The 21632-nt window shown below is 45.8% G+C and overlaps 1 pseudogene; it reads left to right on the top strand.

Annotated features, from left to right (window-relative positions):
- Nucleotides 1-17985: 17985 nt before the first annotated feature.
- Nucleotides 17986-18140, top strand: LOC124617176 (annotated as a pseudogene).
- Nucleotides 18141-21632: the final 3492 nt, after the last annotated feature.

Raw genomic sequence — 21632 nt, 5'->3', positions numbered from 1 at the left:
TCTAATGTTGTTTGCAAACATGGTAACTTCTTTGGTGACAATACTCAGTAAATGTCTGAAGATGGTCTTGTAAATCGAAAACCGGTTAACATAATACAAATTAATACTGTAGAACAAAAGCAAAGTGGTGCTTTTCATGTATTATGTGTTGTATTACTTATTGAATGCCTCTGACAAAAAAATGGTTCAAATGGCTCTGAGCACTATGGGACTCAACTGCTGTGGTCATAAGTCCCCTAGAACTTAGAACTACTTAAACCTAACTAACCTAAGGACATCACAAACATCCATGCCCGAGGCAGGATTCGAACCTGCGACCGTAGCGGTCGCGCGGTTCCAGACTGTAGCGCCTTTAACCGCTCGGCCACTCTGGCCGGCCCCTCTGACAATTTTGTGACTTAATGACTACAAACATTTCATTGTGCAATGAACTACTAAACGTCAAATTTATAGAAGGCAAAGTCTATCTATCTTCTTTTTCCTGGCCTTATTCTATGTCATCATGTTATTCCGAATTTGGCAATATTAATAACAGAGAGTAGCCAGATGCCCTTTCTGCTGCCACCTCTTCTCCCACTGGACAGAGTTTCTGTACGCCATCTGTGTGTGTCTAGTGTGAGAACGTTGTTGAAATGCATGTGAATCCTGTAACTGAGGCGAGACGTAGGTACTAACCCAGTATTCATCTAGTCGTATGGGAGAATCCGCCTAAAAACCTCATCCAAGGTGGCCGGCACACCGGCCAGCCCTCGCCGTTACGCTGCCAGGCGGATTGGATGAGGGGCAGTCGCTCCGACCCAAAGCGATGTCCTAACGCACACGGCTGTGTGGACTTGTTTTGCCGATGACATAGTAATGATGAATAATTCACTATTTGAAAATGATACTGTAAATGATCACTAACTAAATATTGAAATGAATTGACCGAGATAAACTAAAAGTGTACCTTTGGGCACAGTACTGTTTACAAATTGGAACGTGGAGCATAGGAGCAGTGAAAAAAAAGATAATTTAAATTCTAGAGCTAGAAAATTATATCAGGAATGAAGTTAACACATTCTGTGCAAGACAAAAGCGGCAATACGTTGTGATTTTTATTGTGTCACGCTCGCCCGTCCTTCCGATCACGTGACAGGCGTCGTTAATTAACGTAGCTCAAGTTGCCACTTGATAGTGAGAAGGGGGGGCTTTTGATCGCTTTTTGGGTTGTTTAAGTAAAGTATTGCATATTCTTTGAATCAAATGGTGCGTAAAGTTGGAACTTATATCCGTTCTGATTGGTTTGGGAAGAAACGTCAAATTTTTCATGGGCTCTAGTACAATAGGAAGTAATCTTTGCCATTTACTTCACAGTGCTTTACGCAGTACATACACTACTGGCCATTAAAATTATTCCTCCAAGAAGAAATGCAGCTGATAAACGGGTATTCATTGGACAAATATATTATACTAGAACTGAAATGTGATTACATTTTCACGCAATTTGGGTGCATAGTTCCTGAGAAATCAGTACCCAGAACAACCACCTCTGTCCGTAATAACGGCCTTGATACGCCTGGGCATTGAGTCAAAAAAGCTTGGATGTCGTGTACAGGTACAGCTGCCCATGCAGCTTCAAGACGATACCACAGTTCTCGCCAGTTCTGTGCTCGCCAGGGCAGCAGTCGAACATTTTCTGTATCCAGAAAGGCCCGTACAGGACCTGCAACATGCGATCGTGCATTATCCTGCTGAAATGTAGGGTTTCGCAGAGATTAAATGAAGGGTAGAGCCACGGATCGTAACACATCTGAAATGTAACGTCCACTGTTCAAAGTGTCTTCAATGCGAACAAGAAGTGACCGAGACATGAAACCAATGGCACCCCATATCTACACAGCGGGTGATGCGGCAGTATGGCGATGACGAATAGACGTTTCCAATGTGCGTTCATCGCTATGTCGCCAAACACGGATGCAACCATCATAATGTTGTAAACTGAACCTGGATTCATCCGAAAAAATGACGTTTTGCCATTCGTGTACCCAGGTTCGTCGTTGAGTACACCATCGCAGGCGCTCCTGTCTGTGATGCAGCGTCAAGAGTAACCGCAGCCATGGTCTCCGAGCTGATAGTCCATGCTGCTGCAAACGACGTTGAACTGTTCGTGCAGATGGTTGTTGTCTTGCAAACGTCCCCATCTGTTGACTCAGGGATCGAGACGTGGCTAAACGATCCATTAGAGCCATGCGGATAAGATGCCTGTCATCTCGACTGCTACTGACACGAGGCTGTTGGGATCCAGCACGGCGTTCCGTATTACCCTCCTGAACCCACCGATTCTATATTCTGCTAACAGTCATTGGATCTCGACCAACGCGAGCAGCAATGTCGCGATACGATAAACCGCAATCGCGATAGGCTACAATCCGACCTTTATCAAAGTCGGAAACGTGATGGCACTCATTTCTCCTCCTTACACGAGGCATCACAACAACGTTTCACCAGGCAACGCCGGTCAACTGCTGTTTGTGTATGAGAAATTGGTTGGAAAATTTCCTCACGTCAGCACGTTGTAGGTGTCGCCACCGGCGCCAACCTTGTGTGAATGCTCTAAAACGCTAATCATTTGCATATCACAGCATCTTGTTCCTGTCGGTTAAATTTCGCGTCTGTAGCACGTCATCTTCGTGGTGTAGCAATTCTAATGGCCAGTAGTATATATGGATGTCGGTTCCTTCAAAAAGTAGTGTTGGGAAGTTGATAACAAAATGAGGGTCTAGTGGCGATGTCTCCGATTCTAATATTAACTAAGACTACACTTTGAACTCTAGAAATTGTTGCAAACATTTTTCAGAAAATTACTGCTAGATCAAAAATATCAGGTGTATTCGCAACAGACACATGTTGAATGTACATTTTGTCTTTCTGTAATATGTTTTTACATCCGAAACCTTAGCGCATTTGTTGAATTCATTCATTGCCTGCCAGCCGATAAAGGAAAGAGGGATAATTGTTACGAGCGGTTGCTTAAAAAGTTTGTATATGGCGCACTTGACCCGATATTGGGTTCTATGAACGATGAAGCATCATCTTACAGTTCTGGTTATGTGAATACTCAGACTAACCGCTACTTGTCCAAGTTCTTAAATCATGCACTAAATTCCGCTTCACGACAGAAAGCGCTAGAGTTTGATATGCGGTTTCTCGTAATCGAATTATCAATCTCAAGTTCTTTAAAACCAACATTATTACAGCTTTATGTCTTAAGATTTTCGAGCATTTTTACCTCTCAGTGAAAGATAAATGAGAGCCAGTTCTGCTTTTTCCAGCACGATGGAGCAACGTACCATTGTTGATCGCTGTATCGTATTATGAAGCAGTGACGTAGAGCGAACAATAAACGAACGTTTGAGCCCGCCTCAGTCACCTAAATCGTCCACTTGTGATTCTTATATATGCTATACATATAAAAGAAAAGGTGTATGAAAGTAACCATAAAATGGCGAACAAAGCAAGGAACTGCATGTGCCAGAATATTGAAACAGTCGATGCTACAGTACTTCGTGAGTTTCAATGGGTTTTTACAAACACAAAAATGCACCGAAGCGCAAGACGACTATTTTCAACACATCGTGTAGTTTTTAAATTCCTGTAACCGTAAATATTAAAAGTATTTCTTGTTTTAAGTAAAACTATCTTGTTAATGACTGAATGTCGGCACCACTAACGCGGAGCCACTTTTGTCTTGAACATACGGGGCACAGTGTATCAGATAAACAGGTACCAGTAAGACAATCCTAGGTAAAAACTGTAAGAAAATACTTACTCGGAAAAGAAAACTCTACTTGTACAGGAGAATTAAGGAATTTGTTGCTGGAAGTATCTGTAGCGCGAAATAAACAACTTTTCTGAACACGAAAGTATAAATGCGCGGGGGCAACGACCTGGCGGCTACAACTCTCAACGCTTCCAGAATGTGCGCAACGAATATCTCCGATACGGGCGGCGACTCAGACCGAAGACGGGAAATATGTCTCGCTGGCCACTACATCCTTCATCTCCAATTAGTGAAAGAGCCGTGCAGAAAAGCCTTTTGAAACCGGCGGAAGTCATTTAGCGGATGCCATGCCAGTTCCCTTCGCTACCTAACTCTTTCTCGGCTGACCACCAGTTTCACATTGGATGTAAGAAGCTGTCTCATTCACTATCGCATGGCAAACAGAAGAAAAAGTTTGTAAAGTAGGCCGACGAGCCACTTGTCGCGAGTTCATTCACATTGACAGTGATACGTGTGTCAGCAGAAATTTATCCAAGAGGCCAAGTATTGCTGCCTGGGTGAGTTTGCAAACTTTCATACTGCACATACTAAGGACTATAGGAGATACACAAAGCTTATTGTACAATATTATATGGGGCTAGAGGTGTTCAGCCCAAATTTTCTTGCAGGTGAATTACCTAGAAACCTAAGAGGCAAGCAAATTTCATTTGGTTATGCACAGTACATCTTTCTGTTATGACATTAGTGTTATGATATGACGTTATTGTCTTACATGGCTACGCAATATTAATTCATTTTCTGCAGCTATGTCGCAGTTACTTTAGTGAAGATAGTGGAGTGGTGTATTTGGAAACGCAACTTTGTGCTCGCCGGCCGAGCGGTTCTAGGCGCTTCAGTCTGGAACCGCGCGACTGCTACGGTCTCAGGTTCGAATCCTGCCTCGGGCATGGATGTGTTTGATGTCCTTAGGTTTGTTAGGTTTAAGTAGTTCTAAGATCTAGGGGACTGATGACCTCCGATGTTAAGTCCCATAGTGCTCAGAGCCATTTTTTTGCTCGCCACGCCAGGGTAGTGTACGTTTGTGTGCGTGAATTACTAGGGGACCAAACTGCTGAGGTCATCGATCCTAGGCTTACACACTTCTTAAACTAACGTATGCTAAGAGCAACACACACACCGATGCCCGAGGGAGGACTCGAACCTCCCGCGGGAGGAGCCGCACAACCCGCGACGCGATATGATGACGCCTCAAACCGCGCGGTCACTCCGCGCAGCGCCAGAGTAGTATGACCTTGGGAAGGCCTCTATGGCGTTTTTTTTGTCGGCAAAAGGCAGTCTGTGAATCCCATTAGATCAAAAGGGTCTCCTCTGGGGATATGGGCAGTTTTGAGGAAGTCGGGAAGTGATATACTCTGCAGCTATTGAATGTTAGGCAAGAACCGAACCCCCCCCCCCCGGGTTAGAAAACGGCCTCAGCATAGCCCCGCCCCCCGCCCCCCCCCCCCCCCAGAGAATAATCGAGCACGACATTTTTTGCCAATCTGCATGTACTTCAAAGAGCCGGACGCTGTGACACAACCCTACCAGTTTGGGAGAGTCAGCTGCATTCGCTCTAAAGATTTGTCTCACTTGTCAGCCAATAGTATTGTGTCACTCTGAACAATGTTCTTGGCATGTAAAGTTGACCAATCATGGAAACCCTGCTTCAAACCAATACCAATTATGTATTTAAAAATGTGCATATTAGGCCAATAGCAAAGTTACGTGCACTATCTGTTGCTTCTTCATGAATTCAGCAACAGTTCTCACCCATCACATTGGCAACAGCATGGAGTCGTTGCTTCCATGTAGAGCCATGAAGGCAGAGAGCTGAGGACTGGGATTCTGCATCAGGCCATCGCACAGAGAGTGTCATCTTCGGCTGCCATCTGGTGTTTATCGCTGCACGGTAACTGTTTAGGAGAATGTAAGTGTCGTAAATGCAGTAGTGCGATCGTCATTTGATTAGAACTGTGTCGAATTTTGCTCTCTGTTAATTTTATTGTGATTTATGGCAATCATTAGAGCAAATAAGTAACTGTTAATCTCAATCTGTACTTGAAAATCCTTGAACTTTTCCTACAATTTGTCCTATATAGGTGTCCATAAAAATAAATATCGGATGTTTCCGTAAGACCGTGCAAAACTCCAACAGGATAAAGAGGATGCACCACTGAATAATTTGAGGTAGGGAAACTGTGTTCGGAGAAGCCATCTTAAGGAGATAATAGGAATAAAATCACATTACTGTGTACGTTTTTATTACTATTAATTAACTGCAAATACCATTATTGACACAATGAACGTACCACTTGTGCCGCATCTTACAAAATGTGCTGAAACTGGCAATGAAAGCATGGTATCGGCCAACGAGATTCTGACGCACCCTGACAAGTAACTCTGGTGCGAGACAGTGTGCCGGGCCGAGACTCGAACTCGGGACTTCTCGCGGTCGAATTGGACAGAATTTGATACGAATCTCTCAGAAGGACGTCCAACAACCCTGTCAATCAGCGTTAAGCCGAAGAACTGATTCCATAAGGTCTAGAGGTGGACCAACACATTTCTAAACTGCTCATTTTGTGATGGTCTTTCTCTTGAATAAATCATCCAATATTTCTGAAACTGGAATCATTTTCTTGTCTAGACATGTACATCACATCTATCGATTTCTATCCTATTTGGACAATTCCTTCGTGACGTGTCGTTTTTTTTTTTTTTTTTTTTTTTTTTGTCTAAGGTGAATAAGAGCGATACTACAACCTTCCCTGTGACATTCCTGACGATATCCTTCCAGGACAACGCGCTAATACCATAGTAAGAAGAATACATGATAGCATTATCAGGTAATATGGGAATATGCACGATGCGACGTTTAGTACACCGAGCTGCCATCTCTGGCGGAAACAATGCCTCTAACCCTGCTGGGCATCAAGCCGAACTGAGCTTGGGTGACATATGTTTACGTCAATTCCAGTCGTTTGCCAGAGTCCATCAGTCGTAGTGGCTGGTGAGTGATAGTGTGCCGGTCTCTTGAAGACCCATGATCAGTTGTTGTCAGTACAGGGCTATTACAAATGATTGAAGCGATTTCATAAATTCATTGTAGCTCCATTCATTGACATATGGTCACGACACACTACAGATACGCAGAAAAACTCATAAAGTTTTGTTCGGCTGAAGCCGCACTTCAGGTTTCTACCGCCAGCGCAGTGAGATAAAATGGCGACAGGAGCCGAGAAAGCGTATGTCGTGCTTGAAATGCACTCACATCAGTCAGTCGTAACAGTGCAACGACACTTCAGGACGAAGTTCAACAAAGATCCACCAACTGCTAACTTCATTCGGCGATGGTATGCGCAGTTTAAATCTTGTGGATGCCTCTGTAAGGGGAAATCAACGGGTCGGCCTGCAGTGAGCGAAGAAATGGTTGAACGCGTGCGGGCAAGTTTCACGCGTAGCCCGCGGAAGTCGACGAATGAAGCAAGCAGGGAGCTAAACGTACCACAGCCGACGGTTTGGAAAATCTTACGGAAAAGGCTAAAGCAGAAGCCTTACCGTGTACAATTGCTACAAGCTCTGACACCCGATGACAAAGTCAAACGCTTTGAATTTTCGGCGCGGTTGCAACAGCTCATGGAAGAGGATGCGTTCAGTGCGAACTTGTTTTCAGTGATGAAGCAACATTTTTTCTTAATGGTGAAGTGAACAGACACAATGTGCGAATCTGGGCGGTAGAGAATCCTCACACATTCATGCAGCAAACTCGCAATTCACCAAAAGTTAATGTGTTTTGTGCAATCTCACGGTTTAAAGTTTACGGCCCCTTTACTTCTGCGAAAAAAACGTTACGGGACACGTGTATCTGGACATGCTGGAAAATTGGCTCATGCCACAACTGGAGACCGACAGCGCCGACTTCATCTTTCAACAGGATGGTGCTCCATCGCACTTCCATCGTGATGTTCGGCATTTCTTAAACAGGAGATTGGAAAACCGATGGATCGGTCGTGGTGGAGATCATGATCAGCAATTCATGTCATGGCCTCCACGCTCTCCCGACTTAACCCCATGTGATTTCTTTCTGTGGGGTTATGTGAAAGATTCAGTGTTTAAACCTCCTCTACCAAGAAACGTGCCAGAACTGCGAGCTCGCATCAACGATGCTTTCGAACTCATTGATGGGGACATGCTGCGCCGACTGTGGGAGGAACTTGATTATCGGCTTGATGTCTGCCGAATCACTAAAGGGGCACATATCGAACATTTGTGAATGCCTAAAAAACCTTTTTGAGTTTTTGTATGTGTGTGCAAAGCTTTGTGAAAATATCTCAAATAATAAAGTTATTGCCGGCCGAAGTGGCCGTGCGGTTAAAGGCGCTGCAGTCTGGAACCGCAAGACCGCTACGGTCGCAGGTTCGAATCCTGCCTCGGGCATGGATGTTTGTGATGTCCTTAGGTTAGTTAGGTTTAACTAGTTCTAAGTTCTAGGGGACTAATGACCTCAGCAGTTGAGTCCCATAGTGCTCAGAGCCAATAAAGTTATTGTAGAGCTGTGAAATCGCTTCAATCATTTGTAATAACCCTGTAGTTGAGGGATCTGGAGAACGTGATGTCCAAAGCAACGCTCTTTACTGAGGTGGGTCATCACAGACTCGGCACATGTAGTCGCCTTGAAAGATGATTTCACGGACACGTCGAAGAGAGAAATCAGCTAGCTGCCTTAACACGCCAAAAATGTAATGCATGTTACTGGCTATTCGAGCCAAAGGTTATGTATCCAATGCCACCTTATAATACTGCAGTTTCTGGGCCCTTATGACAATGATAGATGCAATCTAGCAACCTTCCTTCTCCTTGACGTCTCCACACACGGATAGGTTCTTCGTGATTCTCTACGTAGAACCACAACTCGCATGAAAAGAAGACGTGATGACACATCCATAACCAGTTTTGTCGTTGGACGCATCATCGTCGGTGCGCATCTCTCTGCTGCCACGTCAACGGTAGCCACGACAGTGCTGAAGGCCCGTGGTGCCCCAATTGTCGTCGCACTCTCTGTGTGAATTCTCGTCCTACTGCAGACAAGACTATTTCCAACTCGACGTGTGTGACTTGGCTGGATTATGTTCAAATGTGTGCGAATTCCTAAGGGACGAAACTGCTGGGGTCATCGGTCCCTAGACTTACACACTACTTTAACTTATGCTAAGAACATCACACACACTCATGCTCGAGATGGACTCGAACCTCCGGCGGAATGGGCCGCGCAATCCGTGACATGACGCCTCCAACCGCGCGGCGGGTGGATTATCCTGCAGGGCCGAGCGAATACTATAAGGGGTGTTCAAAAAGTAATAAAACACCTTTCTTTGTCGGCCATTGTCGGCTGCAAATTTGTTGTGACACATCATGGTTCAGAGTAGTTTCAGGGATAAGACAAGGCTGCAACCTGTCTCCACTGTTGTTCATATTATTTATGGATCATATGTTGAAAACAATAGACTGGCTGGGTGAGATTAAGATATGTGAACACAAAATAAGCAGTCTTGCATATCCGGATGACTTAGTTGTGGTGGCAGATTCGATTGAAAGTTTGCAAAGTAATATTTCAGAGCTAGATCAGAAATTTAAGGACTATGGTATGAAGATTAGCATCTCCAAAACGAAAGTAATGTCAGTGGGAAAGAAATATAAATGGATTGAGTGCCAAATAGGAGGAACAAAGTTAGAACAGGTGGACGGTTTCAAGTACTTAGGATGCATATTCTCACAGGATGGCAACATAGTGAAAGAACTGGAAGCGAGGAGTAGCAAAGCTAATGCAGTGAGTGCTCAGCTACGATCTACTCTCTTCTGCAAGAAGGAAGTCAGTACCAAGACTAAGTTATCTGTGCACCGTTCAATCTTTCGACCAACTTTGTTGTATGGGAGCGAAAGCTGGGTGGATTCAAGTTACCTTATCAACAAGGTTGAGGTTACGGATATGAAAGTAGCTAGGATGATTGCAGGTACTAGTAGATGGGAACAATGGCAGGAGGGTGTCCACAATGAGGAAATCAAAGAAAAACTGGGAATGAACTGTATAGATGTAGCAGTCAGGGCGAACAGGCTTAGATGGTGGGGTCATGTTACACGCATGGGAGAAGCAAGGTTACCCAAGAGACTCATGTATTCAGCAGTAGAGGGTAGGAGGAGTCGGGGCAGACCGAGGAGAAGGTACCTGGATTCGGTAAAGAATGATTTTGAAGCAATAGGTTTAACATCAGAAGAGGCACCAATGTTAGCATTGAATACGGGATCATGGAGGAACTGTATAAGGGGGGATATGCTCCAGACTGAACGCTGAAAGGCATAATCAGTCATAAATGATGATGATGATGATGATGATGATGATGACATCATGGAATATTCCCACTTCAGCCCCTTTAGTACCATGAGATTCATAATTGGCGACGCTGTCAGTAGCCTTCAAAATGACGTCTGTAACGGAGATGCGTTCCAAGCACAGAGCTATTAGCTGAGTTTCTTTTGGCGGAAACCCAGAGCACCGCAGATACTAATAGGCACTTGCAGAGTGCCTACGGAGACCTGTCAGTGAACAAAAGCACGGTGAGTTGTTGGGTTAGGCTTCTGTCATTATCGCAACAAGGTCGCGCAAACTTGTCCGTTCACCTGCGTGCCGGCGGTCTGCATACATCTGTGACTACTGCATTGTTGAAACGTGCAGACACAGTCTTCGCGGTGTTGATCTAGGTGACAGACGGATCACAATCAAACTGGACGCCTCTGTTGGCACTGCTGACGCACTTGTCCACCGTTTGGGCTACTCAAAAGTATGTACTCACCTAGTTCCTCGCCGCCTAATGTAAGGCCATAAAGAGCGATGAGGGACCATTTGTGCGGAATTGCTTGCGCGTTACGAGGCTGATTTGTTGTCGAACACCGTCACAGGTAGTGCAACATGAGTTGATAGCATCTGACCAGAAAAAAGTGGCAGTCCATGGAGTGGCACCACATCACCCTTTTCTGAAGTAAAAGTTCAAAGCCGCACTCCCAGCGGGCAAAGTCATCGTGACGGCCTTCTGGAATTCTGAAGAGATTATTCTGTTTGACGTCCTCATCCATGGTGCTAAGATCAACTGTGAAGAGGATTGTGCTACCCTCAGAAAACTGAGAAAAAGACTTCAGAGTGTTTGTCGCCAGAAAAACGAAAACTAACTTCTCCTTAATCTCAACAACGCAAGGCATCGTATAATTCTGCACGCCCGAGAAGAGTTCGCAAAAATTCATTGTATTGTTCTTCCTTACCCACCCTACAGCATCACAAATGTAATGTATTACGAAGACATAGAAAGAAGGATCCTTTATTGTATGATTATATGACAGCGGAACAAGCACTGGTAGCAGTTACTTCTGCAAAATATCTGGGAGTATGCGTCGGAACGATTTGAAGTGGAACGATCATATAAAATTAATTGTTGGTAAGGCTGGTGCCAGGTTGAGATTCATTGGGAGAGTCCTTAGAAAATGTAGTCCATCAACAAAGGAGGTGGCTTACAAAACACTCGTTCGACCTATACTTGAGTATTGCTCATCAGTGTGGGATCCGTACCAGGTCGGGTTGACGGAGGAGATAGAGAAGATCCGAACAGGAGCGGCGCGTTTCGTCACAGGGTTATTTGGTAAGCGTGATAGCGTTACGGAGATGTTTAGCAAACTCAAATGGCAGACTCTGCAAGAGAGGCGCTCTGCATCGCGGTGTAGCTTGCTGTCCAGGTTTCGAGAGGGTGCGTTTCTGGATGAGGTATCGAATATATTGCTTCCCCCTACTTATACCTCCCGAGGAGATCACGAATGTAAAATTAGAGAGATTCGAGCGCGCACGGGGGCTTTCCGGCAGTCGTTCTTGCCGCGAACCATACGCGACTGGACCAGGAATGGGAGGTAATGACAGTGACACGTAAAGTGCCCTCCGCCACGCACGGTTGGGTGGCTTGCGGAGTATAAATGTAGATTTAGATGTAGATCTCACACCTTCCGACTTCCTTACATTTGGCCCAATGAAGGATGCACTACACAGGAAGCAGCACGTGGATGACAGGGAGGTTAGTGATGTAGCAAGACGTTGGCTCTGACGTCGGCCCTCCCAGTAAGGTGGCGCAAGGCCGTCTCTTTGAACGGAGGCTGTCTTGAAAAATAGGATTTCCTAGCTAAAATAGTAGGCAATAATGGGAATTATATGGTGTATTCGAATCTTGAATGAAACCAACCTGTTTAAAAAAAACCAAAAGAGGCTTTGTTGCATTACTTATTGAACGCCCCCATACCAGTGTACTTCCAGGCGCTAGTCACGCACGGCCGCCGATAGTCTGCATAGTGTTGATCGTGGCCCTCCGGAACCCTTGGATTCCATGTTCGCATGATAGTCATGCGACCAACGCGAGCACCATATCACGGAATGGTAAAGCACAATATCCATTCGTCACAGTCATGCAGCCATCACATACTAACAAACACTGAAGAGACAAAGAAACTGATAGACCTGCCTAATGTCGTGTAGGGTGACCATGAACACGCAGAACTGCCGCAACACGACGTCGCTTGGACTCGACTAATGTCTGAAGTAGTGCTGGACGGAACTAACACCATGGATCCTGCTGGGCTGTCCACAAATCCGTAAGAGTACGAGGGCGTGAAGATCTCTTCTGAACAGTACGTTGCAAGGCATCCCAGATATGCTCAACAATGTTCATGTCTCAGGAGTTTGGCGGCCAGCGGAAGTGTTTAAACTCAGAAGAGTGTTTCTGGAGCCACTCTGTAGCAATTCTGAACGTGTGGGGTGCAGCATTGTCCTGATGAAATTTCCCTAGTCCGTCGGAATGCACTACAGACATGAACGGATGCAGGTGATCAGAGAGGAAGCTTACGTACGTCTCACCTGTCAGAGTCGTATCTACACATATCAGGGGTCCCATATCACTCCAACTGCACACGCTGCACACCATTATAGAGACTCCACCACCTTGAACAGTCTCCTACTGACATGCAGGATCTATGGATACATGAAGTTGTTTCCATACCTGTACACGTCCATCAAATGGTTCAAATGGCTCTAAGCACTATGGGACAACAATTGAGGTCATCAATTCCCTAGACTTAGAACTACTTAAACCTAGCTAACCTAAGGACATCACACACAGCCGTGCCCGACGCAGGATTCGAACCTGCGACCGTAGTAGCACTGCGGTTCCCGACTGAAGCGGCTAGAACCGCTCGGCCAGAGCGGCCGGCACACTGTCATCCGCTCGATAGAATATGAAGCGAGTCTCGTCCAACTAGGCAACATATTTCCAGTCATCAACAGTGCGATGTCGGTGTTGACGGGCCCAGGCGAGCTGTAAAGCTTTGTGTCGTGCAGTCACAGACGGTACACGAGTGGGCCTTCGGCTCCGATACCTCATATCGATGATGTTTCGTTGAATGGTTCGCACGCTGACACTTGTTGATGGCTCAGCATCGAAATCTGCAGCAACTTGCGGAAGAGTTTCTCGTCTGTCACGTTGAAAGATTCTCTTCAGTTCTCGCTGGTCCCGTTCTTGCAGGATGTTTCTCCGGCTGCAGCGATGTCGGACATTTGATATTTTACCGGATTCCTGATATTCAAGTGGTACGGGAAAATACGCACTCCATCGCTACCTCGGAGATGCTGTGTCCCATCACTCGTGCGTCGACTATAGCACCACGTTCAATCTCACTTAAATCTTGATAACCTGCCATTGTAGCAGCAGTAACAGATCTGACAACTGCGCCAGATACTTCTTGCCGTATATAGGCGTCGCCGACCGCAGCGGAGTATTCTACCTGTTTACATACCTCTGTATTTGAATACGCGTGCTTATACAAGTTTCTTCGTCGCTTCAGTGTAAGCATGCAGGTGTTTCTTCTCCATACAGAAGGCATAACACGATTTTCTCGTGTACAAACATTGGAATGTTGATAATTTGCATATCGAGCATTTAATAGACTTTCTGTAATTTGATGTTTGTTTCGTGCCACCTTCGCGCTGTTCCAGACTTAATGGCCTGCTGTTTTCATGAGACGCTAAACTAATGTATCTGCGAGGCTCATTCAGTAACTTACCCAGTGCCGCCCATTTGTAAGTGTCACCAACAGTTGGCGACCTGGTCTCCCGCCGGTGTTCTATCAGCGTCATATCAGCACGGTGGCAGGTGTCTCGCTCCCTGCCACACTCGCGAGGTGGGGACATGACTTACAGTCGGAGCGCGGCCGGCAGAGCTCCCCTCTCGGGCTACTTAATTGTAGGTTTAAGAGCGCCTCCGCAGGTGTAAGACGTCTTAATGCGGGCCGGGAGCGGGCGGCGAGAGACGTCGCCGTAAATCTCTGTGCCGGCATTGTTAGCGGCGCTCGTAATGAGGCCCGCCGGCGGCCGAGCCGTTGAGCCGACAAGGCTACACTGGGCGGCTCCGGCAGCAGCCACGGCTTACACGCGGCGCGACCAAGGCGAGGTACGCCCGCAATTCGCTGCTTTTTGTCATGTCTCGAAATTGGGGAACCACCTTGGGTGTTACCTTGACATCTGCCTCGTTCGTTTCCTGCATTTATCTCAGCCCGTATTTGAACATACCCATACCCACAATTTCCGTGGATGTACTTAGTGGAGAGTTACCTACATTCTACTAGCTCCTAATTTGTGCTGCTTCTATAAAATTAGTAACTCTCATACAAACCGACTTTTAGTAAGGTCAACCTGAACTATTTTTTTTTTTTAAATTGGCTTTTGAGACATGACTCTACAGCCATCTCATTAGTGGAATGTCCGTTCCGAGCCAAAGGAAGCAAGGACATGGATCAGTTTTCAGTGTTCGGGGATGTATGACAGAAGTAGCCGTCCGCTGGCTACAGCGAGTGCCCCAGCGCATTCAAATAGCCGAGGCAACAGCTGAAATGATGTGACTGTTGCACAATCGAATGAGTTCTTTAACCGCTTAATAACAACAGACGAGCGCTGTAACTCTTAGACAAAAGAGCAGTGCGTGGAGTGTAAACATGTTGATTTACCTCGGCCGACAAAGGTGAAGACCGAAGCATCACTGTGTAACGAGGTGATGCCTTTCTTGGGACTGCAATTGTTTAGTGCCAGGAGATTACGCTCATATGCCGTCAGCAGTGTCAGGAGCATACTACGGAACTCTCCTAAAGAGATAGTGTGGTAACAACGTCAATACCACACTTGTTAGGGGTTGCAGTTATCGACCGCGGTCCGTATTAGTATCGCTGGATCGGCGTGTCGCAACCAGCGCCGCTCCGCGGCTTGTATCAAGTTTCTAGCGAGCTCTCGTCCACTCTTGCTCTGGACGTCAAGTAGTAATGTGGCGTAGCCTTCAGCTGATACGAAGCAACCTCTAACAAGGCGCTTAGTAACGCATGGCCTGAGTGAGGCCTCAAAAGCTATCTGTTTATAATTATATCTACGCAGCCAAGAAGAATCCCGTACCACCAGTTAAGTACAATATATATTGTTTTTAACCAAGGCTTCTAATTATTTTAGTCGTTGCAATTCCAGACCATGGAGCCAGCACGTTATCGACGTTACTGACAAACCTGCTGTCATTCACATGTTTCTACTTAGCATTGGCCAAGATGAAGCATCATTGGAAACTGTCCAAGGCTGTGTTGCTCCACAGCAAAGCCCCAGCTCATTCTGCACAGGTCACAGACGCACATGCTGCTTTCTGGTCTATCGAATTTTGCCTCACCCTCCTCACGTGAACCCAGCGACGTCTCCCTCTTTCTGAGGGCGAAGAAATCATTGCCCAAGGGTGTACCGTCTTCAGGCAAGAAGTAGCAACTTTTAAAATAGACTACTGCCCATTAAAATTGCTACACCAAGAAGAAATGGACATGATAAACGGTTATGGCATGTAATTACATTTTCACGCAACTTGGGTGCATAGATCCTGAGAAATCAATACCCAGAACAACCACCTCTGGCCGTAATAATGGCCTTGCGCCTGGGCATTGAGTCAAACAGACCTTGGATGGCGTGTACAGGTACAGCTTCCTTGCAGCTTCAACACGATACCACAGTTCATCAAGAGAAGTGTCTGGCGTATTGTGACGAGCCAATTGCTCGGCCACCATTAACCAGACGTTTTCAATTGGTGAGAGATCTGGAGACCTGACCAGGGCAGCAGTCGAACATTTTCTGTATCCAGAAAGGCCCGTACAGGACCTGCAACATGCGGTCGTGCATTATCCTGCTGAGATGAAGGATTTCGCATGGATCGAATGAAGGGTAGAGCGACGGGTCGTAACACATCTCAGATGTAATGTCGACTGTTGAAAGTGCCGTCAATGCGAACAAGAGGTGACCGAGACGTGTAACCAATGGCACCCTATACCATCACGCCGGGTGGTACGCCAGTATGGCGATGCCGAATAGACGCTTCCAACGTGCGTTCACCGAGACGTCGCCAAACACGGATGCGACCATCATGATGTTGTAAACAGAGCCTGGATTCATCCTAAACAATGACGTTTTGCCATTCGTGCACCCAGTTTCGTCGTTGAGTACACCATCGGAGGCGCTCCTGTCTGTGATGCAGCGTCAAGGGTAACCGCAGCCATGGTCTCCGAGCTGGTAGTCTATGCTGCTGCAAACGTCGTCGAACTGTTCGTGCAAATGGTTGTTGTCTTGCAAACGTCACCATCTGCTGACTCAGGGATCGAGACGTGGCTGCACGATCCGTTACAGCCATGCAGATAAGATGCCTGTCATCTCGACTGCTAGAGACTCGAGGCCGTTGGGATCCAGCACGGCGTTACGTGTTACCCTCCTGAAACCACCAATTCCATATTCTGCTAACAACCATTGGATCTCGACCAACGCGAGCATCAATGTGGCGATACGGTAAACCGCAATCGCAATAGGCTACAATCCGACCTTTATCAAAGTCGGAAACACGATGGTACCCCTTTCTCCTTCTTACACGAGGCATCACAACAACGTTTCACCAGGCAACGCTGGTCAACTGCTGTTTGTGTATGAGAAATCGATTGGAAACTTTCCTCGTGAAGCACTTTGCAGGTGTCACCACCGGCGCCAACCTTGTGTGAATGCTCTTAAAAGTTAATCATTTGCATATCACAGCATCTTCTTCCTGTCGGTTAAATTTTGTGTCTGTAGCTCGTCATCTTCGTGGTGTAGCAATTTCTACTTAGCATTGGCCACCAGTAGTGTAAATAGGGAAAAGAAAAGCATTATGTCACAGGAATTTTCAGAATTATGTGTAGCTAGAGCTACATCTAAATACTCACATACATACACATACCGCTAGGTACTATATGATGCCTGGCGGAGGATACCTTGTACCACTACTAGTCAACGTATTTCTTGTTTTACTGGTGAACAGACATAGGGAAAGACGTCTGTCCGTATGTCTCAATACGAGCCCGAATTGTTATTATCTTTTTGTACCTTACGCGAAATGTACGTACATTGGCGGCAGCAGGATAACTCTGGAGTCAGTTTCGAATGCTGATTCACTAAATTTTCTCAGTAGTGTTTTCGTGAGAAGAATGTCGTCTTTCCTCTAGGGATTCCCATTTTCCCGAAGCATCTCAGTATTACTTGCGTGTTTATCGAACCTACAGGTAACAAATCTATCAGCTCATCGCTGAATTGTTTCGATGCCATCCTTTAATCCGAGCTGGTGGTGATGCCAAACACTCGAGCAGGTCTGAAGAGTGGGTGCACTAGTGTTCTATACGCGATGTCTTTTATAGATGATTCACACATTCCTAAAATTCTCCCAATAAACCAAAGTCGACCATTCCCCTTCCCTACTACCGTCCATACTTGCTTGTTCCATTTCGTATCGGTTTGCAACTCAACGCCTAGATATTTAATCGACGTGACTGTCTCAAGCAGCGTACCACCAATGTTGCATTCGAATGCTACGAGGTTGTTTCCCTACTTACCCGCATTACCTTACATTTTTCTACATTTAGAGCAAGGTCTAACTCATGATGTATCCTCCCACTGCCACTGCCACTCAATGACAACACCTTCCATTACACCATCCCGCCATCAGCAAACAGCAGCAGATTGCTACTCATCCTGTCCATCACATCTGCCGTCCGACCCCGGTAGCTGAGTGGTACACCCAGGACGGTGGATCACTCGGGTCGTGGGTCGATGAAGAACGCAACAAGTTGCGCGTCGACATGTGAACTGTAGGACACATGAACATCGACGTTTCGAACGCACATTGCGGTCCATGGATTACGTTCCCGGGCCACGTCTGGCTGAGGGTCGGCCACGTATACTGAAGCGCGCGGCGTTTGCCCCGCTTCGGAGACCTAGGAGCGTCGTGGCCGGCTGTGGAGCCGGCCGCGTCTCCATAAACGTGCGATGCTCGCCCTTCGTTTGGCGGTTCGCATTAAAAAAAAATGTTGTCCTAATCATCACGGTAGCCCAGTGTGTTCGGTCAGAGAGCTGGTTGGCCTCTGTAATAAAAAAAATTGAGTGGACGGATAAACAAACGAACTTTAACGGATGTAATGTGACGTCCGCAATGACTAAACCCAACAATTAACAAGGAACAAAAATGCAAAAAAAAAAAAAAAAAGTGGTCAGCGCGACGGAATGTCAATCCTAAGGGCCCGGGTTCGATTCACGGCTGGGACGGAGATTTTCTCCACTCAAGGACTGGGTTTTGTGTTGTTCTAATCAACATCATTTCATCCTCATCGACGCGCAAGTCGACGAAGTGGCGTCAAATCGAAAGACTACCACACGGCGAACGGTCTACCCTACTGGGAGCCCTAGTCAAACGACATTTACATTTTTCACGCCACTTATGTATATAGAGAATAAGAACGGCCCTGTCTCACTTTCCTGGGGCGCTTCTGACGATACCCTTGTCTCTGTTGAACACTTACCCACTCACAGTCGCGGAAAGCGTACTGGATTCTGTCAGATAAGAAGACTTCCTGCCACGCGTATATCCGACAGCCTAATCCTTCGTCAGCAGTGGAGCACCATGTCAAACGCTTTCCGGAAACCAAGAAATATGGAATCTGACGTAGTGTCCAGGGGGAGCGTTTCCTCAACATGTATGATGCTGATATCTACAACCAAGGTCTCCGCCAAACTCTCCATCGCTGAGATAAATGTGCTCCATTGAAGTGTGAATACGTAAAGAAGCGCTAACACATCATCAAGTTCTGTTGTTGTTGTGGTCTTCAGTCCTGAGACTGGTTTGATGCAGCCCTCCATGCTACTCTATCCTGTGCAAGCTTCTTCATCTCCCAGTACCTACTGCAACCTACATCCTTTTGAATCTGCTTAGTGTATTCATCTCTTGGTCTCCGTCTACGATTTTTACCCTCCACGCTGCCCTCCAAAACCAAATTGGTGATCCCTTGATGCCTCAGAACATGTCCTACCAACCGATCCCTTCTTCTAGTCAAGTTGTGCCACAAACTTCTCTTCTCCCCATTCCTATTCAGTACTTCCTCATTAGTTATGTGATCTACCCATCTAATCTTAAGCATTCTTCTGTAGCACCACATGTCGAAAGCTTCTATTCTCTTCTTGTCCAAACTATTTATCGGCCATGTTACATGGCTACACTCCATACAAATACTTTCAGAAACGACTTCCTGACACTTAAATCTATACTCGATGTTAACAAATTTCTCTTCTTCAGAAATGCTTTCCTTGCCATTGCCACTCTACATTTTATATCTTCTCTACTTCGACCATCATCAGTTATTTTGCTCCCCAAATAGCAAAACTCCTTTACTACTTTAAGTGTCTCATTTCCTAATCTAATTCCTTCAGCATCACCTAGCTTAATTCGACTACATTCCATTATCCTTGTTTTGCTTTTGTTGATGTTCATCTTATACCCTCCTTTCAAGACACTGTCCATTCCGTTCAACTGCTCTTCCAAGTCCTTTGCTGTTTCTGACAGAATTACAATGTCATCGGCGAACCTCAAAGTTTTTATTTCTTCTCCATGGATTTTAATACCTACTCCGAATTTTTCTTCTGTTTCCTTCACTGCTTGCTCAATATAGAGATTGAATAACATCGGGAGAGGCTACAACCCTGTCTCACTCCCTTCCCAACCACTGCGTCCCTTTCATGTCCCTCGACTCTTATAACTGCCATCTGGTTTCTGTACAAATTGTAAATAGCTTTTTGCTCCCTGTATTTTACCCCTGCCACCTTCAGAATTTGAAAGAGAGTTCTATGGTTCTATGGTCGCAGATCGATCGAGACGGCGAACGTCAGAGATACGAGATGTGATCAAAAAGTAACGGGAATTTTTGTTTATCTTAAATAATCTTCATTCATTCACCAATACCAACTTTGTCCCATTCAAAGCAATCACCTTCAGAAACAATACATTTGTGCCAGGGCTTTTTCCAAGCTTGTAAGTATTTCTAGAACTCACTATTTGTTATGGTGTTCAGCTCCTTCAGTGATTCTTTTTTCATCTCATCATTGGTGGCAAAACGACGTCCTTTCATGATGTTCTTCAGTCTCAGGTATTGACATAAAGCGCAGGAGACCATATCCGGCGCATACGGTGGCTGAAGTGCGAGCAGGAGCATTGTTGTAATGCAATTTCCACAAGTGGCTTTGCCACAGCTCTGGTCGTTTTCTTCGTTTTGCCTCACACAAACGGAGCATAACTTCCAGGTAGTATTACTTACTGACCACACGACCGTAATTCGGGAACTCGTGATGCACTATCCGACTCTAATAATAGAAAACACTGAGAAGAGCCTTCACATCTGATCGAACTTTTCAAATTTCTTTAGGGCTTGGCTCTTCAGGCAGTTTCCATTGCGACGATGGAGCCTCGGTTCCTACGTCATACTCGTATTTCCATGTTTTGTCACCTTTAGAAGTTCTGCGTCTTTGTCGACTTCATTCAGCAGTTCCTGGGCGATGTCTACGAGACGTCGTTTTTGGTCGAAATTCAACAATTTCAGAACAAAGTATACTACTACACGTTACATCCCCAAAGCGTCCAAAAAAATTGCTTGGCATGAACCAAAGGATATGTCGAAATCTGCAACAACCTCTCTGATGGTGACTCGGCGATTTTCCAGAACCCTTTCCTTTTCTTGTTCCCCATTGTCGTCAGTAATTGATGTGCTAGGGCGTCCAGGGCAATCGTCGTCTTCAACGCCTTCCTGACCCGTTCTGAAACGCTTATACCACTCGTAAAGTCTTGTCTTACTCAAAGAGGATTCACCAAAATTCACAGTCAACATTTTGACTTTTCAAGCAAAATTTAATGTAAATTTTTTGATAGTCGACCACTCGAAAACACTTATAACCTTTTCGACTGTCAACAATAAACTAAATATTCAGAACAGCTGAAAATGCAAACATACATCAGGAACATGTGTAGCAACAACATAAAAAGGATTAGAAAGTCAGATGTTAAAAGCCCGCGAAATTAAAATGTTCCAGTTAATTTTTGATCAAATCTCGTATATGCCGGCCGAGGTGGCCGAGCGGTTTTGGGTGCTACAGTCTGGAAACGCGCGACCGCTCCGGTCGCAGGTTCGAATCCCACCTCGGGCATGGGTGTGTGTGATGTCCCCGGGTTAGTTAGGTTTAAGTAGTTCTAAGTTCTAGGGGACTGATGACCTCAGAAGTTAAGTCCCATAGCGCTCAGAGCCAAACCTCGTATATAGTACACAGGCGTTCATTACCAGCTACAAGCACCGTGCTTTTCCCTGAGAAACACCTTGCTGTATAACATTATTTTGATCAACCTAT

This window comes from Schistocerca americana, chromosome 5, assembly GCF_021461395.2.
Source record: "Schistocerca americana isolate TAMUIC-IGC-003095 chromosome 5, iqSchAmer2.1, whole genome shotgun sequence".
Lineage (NCBI taxonomy): Eukaryota > Metazoa > Arthropoda > Insecta > Orthoptera > Acrididae > Schistocerca > Schistocerca americana.
Note: the sequence above shows the minus strand (reverse complement) of the source record. Positions and strands in the feature narration are given on the sequence as shown.